We start from the raw sequence: 8,842 nt of genomic DNA, 5'->3' as shown, positions 1-8,842 counted from the left end.
ATGGAGGAGGAAGAAGTTGGGAGGGGTGCTTGGAAAGAAAGTCCCCTGGAGAAAGGCAGGGTGATGGTGAATTCTCACCAGCTGAGCTGCAAAGCTCCTACAAAAAGTCAGGAGATAAACCTCCAGCCTGGAATTGGTGAGTCTCTCCTGTGGGGATTGCAATGTGGGGTCTGTAATGGGCACTGAGCACCAGGCGCCCCCTTCCAGCCTCCCCTTCTGGCATCCCCAGTCCACTTTACTGGGGCTTCCCTTCCTGCTTTTGTACAGTTCTAACCAGCTTGTGGTGGAACGTTGTGGAAAACTGGAATTCCAAATCCACTGCTTCTACTGCACCTGAGATACAGGGGCCCATGATTTAATCCTCCCACGAGCCTCTTGCTAACATGTGTCCTCTCCATCTTGGGTGACCTGGGTCTGGGAGGGCTTGGCCTCCATCCCAAAGTCTGATGTCCTCTTTGCTTCCATGTCGTCGTGCTAACATGGATGTTTGGAAGAGTCATTTCCTCTGCGGTGATTTCAAAGTGCAGTCAGCTTGTTATAGCAGCACAAATACGTGCTGTCTCCACAGTCAGATTCCCCAGCCGTCATTTCTTTACCACGTTTGCCACTTCACACGGGATGCTTCTGTGTGTTTGACCCCACACCAGGACAATGTCCTGCAGAACCACCACATAACCTGAAATGAGGAGATCATTACAGAACCCATCCAAGGGTTAGAGTTAGGGACCAGGGACATGGCAGGACTGACCTGAAGACCCCACGGAGAGCTGTCTGGGTGGCTGAGTTGACAGTGTAGGTGAGGGTGAGTGTCTGGCTCTGGCTTTGTGTCCAGGAGTCAGCTCTGTGTGGGTGTGTCCTCAGCTGTGCATGCAAATTTCTGCTCCTCTGAATCCTTTCCGGAGTTCCAAATGGCACAGTTTCCTTCTGGGCGGCAGGCTGAGTCCTCTGGGATTGCCCAGGTGTCCCCAAATTGTAGGGCATCGACTTCAAGGCCTTTGGGGTCAGAACCCTGAGAACCAAACCAAAGGTTATGGTTAGGGCCCACCACATGGCAGGCCCGATCTGCCAGCACTCTGTCCATCTTTCTGGGGGGGGGGTGGCAATTGAGGGATTGTTTCGGGGTGAGTGTCAAGCTCCAAGTTTGCATCCAGGGGCTGCTGAATATGGGGGTGTCCAGAGGTGGGAATGCAGATTTCAGTTCCTCTGAATCCTTTCTGGAGTTCCAAATGGCATGGTTTCTTTCGGGGTGGCAGGGTGAGTCCTATGGTGTTCCTCACTGTCCCCAATCTCTGAGGCTTTGGAGCCAGGCCGTTGGGGACAGACCTCTCAGGACAGAATCTAGGCCTAAGAGTTTGTGCCTATGGGCATGGCTGCACTGATCTGAAAGCACTGTGGTGAGGATCACAGGGGTCTGAGTTGAGAGCCTGGTTCATGATCAGTATCAAGGTCTGGGTTTGTGTCCAGGGTACCGCTGAATGTGGGGGTGGTCTCAGATGTCCAAGCCGATTTCCCCTACTCTGAATCCTTTCCAGCATTCCAAATAGCCTGGTTTCCTTCTGGGTGGCAAGCTGAAATCTCTGGGATTTCTCAGGTCTTGCCCTTGCCCTTGTAAGGGCAAGATACTTTTTATAGTGAAAGAATTCACCAGATGAGCTGAACAGCAGAAAAGACACAGCTCAGGAGTAAATCAGTGAACAGGAATATCATGCCAAAAACTTCTTTGAGAACACACTACAGAGCAAGGGAAGATAGGAGAGAAAGCTGAGATATAAAGGACAAACCCTCCAACTTTCCAACATCATTCCCTACTTGTTTATTTCCATTGCTGTCAGCTCCTTCCCAGCCAAAAATAAGTCACCTGAGCCAGCCTTTTTTCTTCCTGAGTTTGGGGCACTGCAAAGCCCACCAGATGGGCCAAGGGCACCCCTGTACCTGCTGAGCTGAGCCCATTTGTACCCCAACAGTGAGCAGGTACCAGCCTGGCCCTCTGGTGCTCCGTGGTCTGTGGCAGTCCTTCCTTCTGGACCCTGCTTTGCTGCTCTTCCTTCCCTAACCCTGGTCTCAAACTAGGGATTGTTCCTGGAGGAGGAACCCAGGGAGATGAGGCTCAGGAGGGCCTCCCTGCCTGGAATCTCCGTGTAGGGAGTGCACAGCCAACGGATTTTGCCCAGGGACTTGCAAAATGCAGAGAGGCAGATTTCTTTTCTCTCTTTCTCTCTCTCTCTAGCCTCATACCAACCAGGAGTTCTTAGAACTTTCTTCAGTGACTTCTAGGTGTAGCTTGGCCACTGTTTCCACAGAAAGGCCACTCGAGCATGATCAAACACACATATAAGCAATTACATTTTTTTAAAAAAACAACAAGCCAATGCACACAGACCTTTGATAGCAGCACAGGATGCTCAAGGGACCAGAGTCCCTACCTTGGGCAATAGTGGTAGAGGCGGGGATCTGCCACGCAGGTCCCTAGACCTTTGGCAGTTTCCACAATTGCAAATCCAGACATGCAGAATCCTGAGGGACAACCTACTAACTGCAAAAGAGCAAAAATTCATCAGGATTCAGAGAGTGGAAATCCATTTGTACTGGAAAAGAAAGAAGCAGGCTTGCTGTGAATCCAGCAGGGAGGACAGGCATAGATAAAGACTGCTGTATGAGTCACGGAAACTATTGTTTCTCAAGGGTCATGCTGTCTCTGTAAAATGCTATGAGGACTCTCTCTTGGGGAACTCCTGCCTTTCTACCAGTGACGCCCCCAGATTCTGCTTTGCTAGTCCCATGGATTCCCGGGGATACCCAGTTGATAAGCTATGCTGTCCTCATGACAACACTTGCTAATGGACTGAATGTTTGTGTCTTGTCCCAATTCAGATGTTGAAGCCCTAACCCTCAAGGAGTGCCATCAGGAGGTATGGGCTTTGAGAGGTCATGAGATTGGAACCCTTGTGAATGAGATAAAAGCACTTCTGAGAAAAGACCTGAGAGATTGTTCTGCCAGCTGTCATCCATGCAAGGCTACAACAGAAATATGGGCATCTATAGATAATGAAGCAGTCTCTTGCTAGATATCAGATCTCCCAGGATCTTGCTTTTGGACTTCTCAGCCTCTAGAACTGCAAGGAATAGTACATGTTTTGCTGTTTCAGCCACCCAGTCTGTCATCATTTGTTGCAGCAGCCTGAACTGAATAAGACAGAGCCCAAGTCCTGGTTAATCTCTGCTTCTACTCATTTCCCCTCAGAAAGAGCTTCTAATCCAGAACTGACCTCTGCTTTCCATACACGTGCTTCAGACTCCTTCTGTGAGAGCCCAGACTTTGTAAAAGACTCCTCCCTCATGGCAGCCAGCATTCTGTGACTCCTGAGGAATGTCCTCCCTGACTGTATTGAGTCAATCAATCTGATTTTGATTCTGGAGTCCCAGGGTCAAGGACTGCATCAGGCTCCCAGCTTCATGGGGAGTCCGCCTCTCCCTCTGACCTTCTCCCCTCTCATGCTCTCTCTCTCACTCTCTCTCTCTCCCTCAAATAAATAAATAAAAATCTTTTAAAAATCTGATTTTAACAGACCATAAGCTTGTTCTTGCTGGTCTTTGGAAGATTAGGCATTAGCCCTTCTGAGAAAGTTCTGAATGGCTGCTTCATGAAGGGGTGAACTGTGTCCCCAAAGTCTCTTTTTGCTGCCTTCTAATCAAAAATGCTGAGACAAATCCTCCCAGGTGCTGGTTTTTCAAAGTACGTAATGCTTTGGCTTTAAAGTTCCTCACTTGACAGTTCTGCTTTAATCAGTTTGTGACAAAACAGCCAATTGGTGGTGGATGCAAAGTGCACTGATAAAGTTAATATCAGGGAACAATTTTTTGAGTGTCAAGCATGTGCATGTGTGTGCACACACATATCCATGTGCTAAGCATTATGGTAAATGTCTGACAAGAACTAAAACATCAAAAAGTCAGGATACCCCATTAGCTGATATTTTTATTATTCCTACATCCTAAACTATGAAAAACAGGGTCAGAGAATAAGAAGTGGCAAAAAGAATCAAGATTTGAGGCAGTTCGATTTCACAGCCAGCCTTGATCAATAAGCATGTACACCTGTGTCTAGTTTCAGCTCTGTGTAACCTTGCCATAACCTTGGATAAGCCATTCATCTCTCAAGTTCAGGTTCTTGGTCCAAAGAGGGAAGGGGCACACGTTGAGTACCTCCAGTGGGACTTCCTGGCAGGCTTGTTCATCCAAGCATTCCTGTTTCAGTTTGAGTAATTGAATCCAGTCTTTGTTTTACCGAAGGCCAAGCTTGTCCAGTATGTCCATGCCACCAGCCAGCAACATTTGCCCATGCCACGTAACAACTGAGCAACATTCATAGGAATGGGGAAGAAAAGATATCCATAGGTGTTGACAGATGCTCTGCATGAAGGGACAGGAGCTGGGGCCATCACCTGCTGTTTCTAGTGGCCTTCTCTGTCGAGTTAAAATAAATGGCAATTATTTGCAACTACAGGGATGAAAGTAGAGGGTATTATGCCAAGAGAAATAAGTCAGTCAGAGAAAGACAATTATCATATGATCTCACTCATATGTGGAGTTTAAGAAACAAAACAGAATCATAGGGGAAGAAAGGAGAAAAATAGAACAAGATGAAGTCAAAGAGGGAGACAAACCAGAAGAGACTTAAAAAAAAAAAGATTTTTATTTACTTATTTGACAAACAGAGATCACAAATAGGCAGAGAGGCAGGATGAGAGAGAGAGGAGGATGCAGACTCCCCAGGGAGCAGAGAGCTTGATGCGGGGCTCGATCCCAGGACCCTGAGATCATAACCTGAGTTGAAGGCAGAGGCTTTAACCCACTGAGCCAGCCAGGTCCCCCTCAGAAGAGACTCTTAATCACAGGAAACAAACTGAGGGTTCTTGGAGGGGAGGGGGATAGGGGTATGGGGTAACTGGGTCATGGACATTAAGGAAGGCATGTGATACAGTGAGCACTGGGTGTTATAAAATACTGATGAATCACTAACCTGTATGTCTGAAACTAGTATTATATGTTAATTAATTGTATTTAAATTAAAATTTTCTTTAAAAATAATTTTAAAATAAAATAAGTAACAATCAAATAATGATCAGAGTTATCCAGCAGGGAGTATGTGTTTTTAATGGCCATGGGCAACAGGGACAAAGACATTTTTTAAAAACTTACAGAGATCTATGCTCTACTACCTTGGCCCGCATGGGCCACTGCAAAGGGATTCTGTGAACTGTGTACTCAGATGAGTGGTCATTATCTTCAAAAAGGCAGGGGCTGTGATAGACACAGGAACCAAAAAAGTAAGAGTTAAGGGACCATCAGAATAATGGAGTACCAACACTTTATCATCCTTGGCTTGAATCCTCAAGGTCCAGTGTCTCAACAGAATTTTCATTTTGGTCTCATCTGACTCACTTGTCTACCCCTGGGCCAGCTGGCAGTTATACTGAGAACTGGAAATTTTCCTTAGAAGAGAAAAAGAGTATTTGTCAGGTAAACCCAGGAAATGTCCATTAAAGGAAGTTAGGCCTTTTGTCATGGTACTCCATTAGCACCCTCCTGACTGTTTAGAAAAAAAAAAATTGTGACACCCATTAAAGACAGTAAGGAAGATTTTATTCAAGGGATGCTACTACGATGGGATTTTATTTTATAGTATGGGAGATAAATCTGGCTCACCTCAGACAAATGGAGATTTATAACTAAAGAGTATGGTGGGGGTCACTGAATGTAAAATTAAGATGGAACATCAAGGGTAAGGATGAAGGGATTCTGGCTAAACCATCTGGACAGTAATATTGTTGAAGGAAGGATAGGGTCATAAACTATTGAGAGCAGGGGATAAGGAATTTTTTAAAAGACTTATTAATACATTTTAGAGAGAGGGAGCAGGGGTAAGGGTAGAGGGAGAGGGAAAGAGAATTTTAATCAGACTCTTCACTGAGCATAGAGCCTGAGGTGAGGCTTAATCTCAGGACCGTGAGATCATGACCAGAGCAGAAACCAAGAGTCAAACGTTCAACCAACTGCAACAACCAGGTGCCCTGGGAATAAGGGATTTGATCAGATATTAAGCGTTGTAGATACTGAAGCACCTGGGTGGCTCAGTTGGTTAACTCTCTGGCTTTGGCTTAGGTCATGATCTGATCACAGGATCAAGCCTGGCATTGGACTTGCTGCTCAGTGTGGAGTCTGGTTCTCTCTCTCCCTCTGCTACTCCCCCTACTCATGATCTCTCTCTGTCAAAATAAATAAATCTTAAAAAAAAATAGTGGTAAGATACCAGGGGTGAGAGATAAGGAATTTAATCAGATATCAAGAGTAGGATAGGAGATTGCTTAAAATTGACTAAGCAGGTTTCTTGCTAAAACTGGGCTAAGTGGGCAGAGCCTGAGGTCAAGGCTGGACTGAAAGAGGACTCGGAGGAACTTGACTCAAGTCTGGTCAAAGAGAAAATCTTCATCATCCATGACCATTGTATTTTCTGCAGTCACACATTTTACTAATTCTTTTATCATACATTCAGTGAACGAGAAACATGAACACAGCAGCAATAATAATAACAAATGTAAGCGCTCTAGCAGAGACAAAGGCAGTATAGGAATCCACCTCATCAGATTTAGAATATGCATGACTCCATGACTGAATTACTACCACTGCTTGACTTTACTGTTGAGATTAAGATGTAGTACAGAGGATCAGAGGGAAGGGAGGGAAAACTGAATGGGAGTTATCAGAAAGGGAGACAAACCATGAGGCCCTTTAACTATAGGAAACAAACTGAGGGTTGCTGGGGGGGGTAGGGGAGTGGGAGACATGGAGTAACTGGGTGATAGGCATTAAGGAGGACACGTGATGTGATGAGCACCAGGCGTTATCCACAACTGATGAGTTACTAAATTCTCTGAAACCAATGATGATGATCTAATGACTAACTGAATTTAAATACCTAAAAAAGACACTTAAAAAAAAAAGATGTAGCATAACTCACAATATCCTTTGAGTGGAAGAATGTGCAGACTTTCCACACCTCTGCTGTCCAAGTCCCATGGCTAGTAGCCACATGTGGCTAATGACCACTTAAATGGTGGCCAGTTCAAATGGAGAAATGCTGTAAAAGCAGAATAAACACTGGCTTTCAAAGACATATTGTAACCAAAGGTCAGAGAATATTGCCACCTTCACATCGCAAACATCACATGACTTCTACAGCTAATGAGAGTGGGACCCAAGATGGGAAAGGTCAACCTGAAAGTCCATGATGTCAGAAAGAACATGAGTTACAATCCTGGAGTGGATGGGCTGAGGACAGTTAGAATGCTTTTATTTTATTTTATTTTATTTTATTTTATTATTATTTTTTTTTTGGTGATTCTGTATATGGACAAGGAGAATTCACTGGAGATGACATCTGTATGCCTTACATTTTCAAGGGAAAATCACGAAAATGCATAGAGACCCACAGCCATAGTTTAATTATGTTTGAAATGTATTCAGACCTACTCCAGTCAGTAAATTGCATACTTTCACATTTAGCTTCTCAATTTTCTCTTCGGCCCCTCCCATTCTTTTTTTTTTTTTTTTTTTTTTTTTTTTTTTTTTTTTTTTTTTTTTTTTTTTTTTTTTTAAAGATTTTATTTATTTATTTGACAGAGAGAAATCACATGTAGATGGAGAGGCAGGCAGAGAGAGAGAGAGGGAAGCAGGCTCTCCGCTGAGCAGAGAGCCCGATGCGGGACTCGATCCCAGGACCCTGAGATCATGACCTGAGCCGAAGGCAGCGGCTTAACCCACTGAGCCACCCAGGCGCCCCGGCCCCTCCCATTCTTGAAATCCCAACACAAATCCCATCTCTTGCCCTAAGGACCATAAACTACCTCACTATCAAAGGCCACAGTTTATTCATTCATTTGATTCATTCAAAGCAACCTAATCTTGAGTGATGTCTTAGGCGCTCTTCTAGGGACTGGTGACACGGTGAACAAAACAGGTAAAGATCTCACTTTCATGGAGCCTATCTGGTATTTAGGGGAAAATCTTTCCTTATCAACATGAAAAGACTTATGTTGGATGTTGCTTAGAATTTCAGTTTTTTTTTTTTCTTGACAGTATCTCAGGTGATCATCTTTGAGTTGGTTCTCCTGAAAATCCCTTTGGGGGGTACTGATTCGACTTTCTGAGTCAGACACTTTCCTAAAGACAGGGGTCACAGGAAAAGTGACAACTGTCCCTCTTGCAGTAAGAACAGGGATCACAATGCTTGAAACAGAGATATGCTGCTCAGCTGTCAGAAAGTCCACAAGCGCGGCGCCTGGGTGGCTCAGTGGTTTAAGCCTCTGCCTTCAGCTCAGGTCATGATCTCAGGGTCCTGGGATCAAGCCCCACGTCGGGCTCTCTGCTCAGCGGGGAGCCCACTTCCCCCTGCCTCTCTGCCTCCTTGTGATCTCTCTCTGTCTGTCAAATAGATAAATAAACATCTTTAAAAAAAAAAAAAAGAAAGTCCACAAGGCTCCAAATGTGTGTGGCCAACTAATGGAACCTGTAACTCAGAGGTTATCATCCTGAGAGCAATGGGAAATCCCTCTAGTTAAGGACTCTCCTTGACGGAAGCTTGACAATGGCCTTGATTCACTTACTATGATGTTTAGGTAATTGATTTGGGCGAGTTCCTCTTCTGAGTGTCCGCACCTACCAAAGAGTGACATTCTTTACTCACCTGGTGAGGCTGCTGGGAACTCTGTAAGCAAGGTATCAGGCCAACAGTCCCACGGGGCTTTATGGCTCCAGGTTTCATAAAGTCAACCTTAGTTCCTTA

General features: G+C 45.0%; 1 long non-coding RNA gene across 2 annotated transcripts; it reads right to left on the bottom strand.

Annotated features, from left to right (window-relative positions):
* Positions 1–4,157: 4,157 nt before the first annotated feature.
* LOC123392905 lies at positions 4,158–8,796 on the bottom strand. 2 transcript variants are annotated; one of them, XR_006607602.1, is made up of 3 exons: positions 8,744–8,796; positions 7,019–7,138; positions 4,158–4,464 (listed from the first exon to the last, which is right to left on the bottom strand). It is a non-coding gene; the product is annotated as an uncharacterized LOC123392905 (long non-coding RNA). The 2 variants fall into 2 exon arrangements; XR_006607603.1 differs by lacking the exon at positions 4,158–4,464 and adding an exon at positions 5,075–5,492.
* Positions 8,797–8,842: the final 46 nt, after the last annotated feature.

Source organism: Mustela putorius, unplaced genomic scaffold (genome assembly GCF_011764305.1).
Source record: "Mustela putorius furo isolate JIRA1106 unplaced genomic scaffold, ASM1176430v1.1 tig00000695_pilon_pilon_pilon, whole genome shotgun sequence".
Taxonomy (NCBI): domain Eukaryota; kingdom Metazoa; phylum Chordata; class Mammalia; order Carnivora; family Mustelidae; genus Mustela; species Mustela putorius.
Note: the sequence above shows the minus strand (reverse complement) of the source record. Positions and strands in the feature narration are given on the sequence as shown.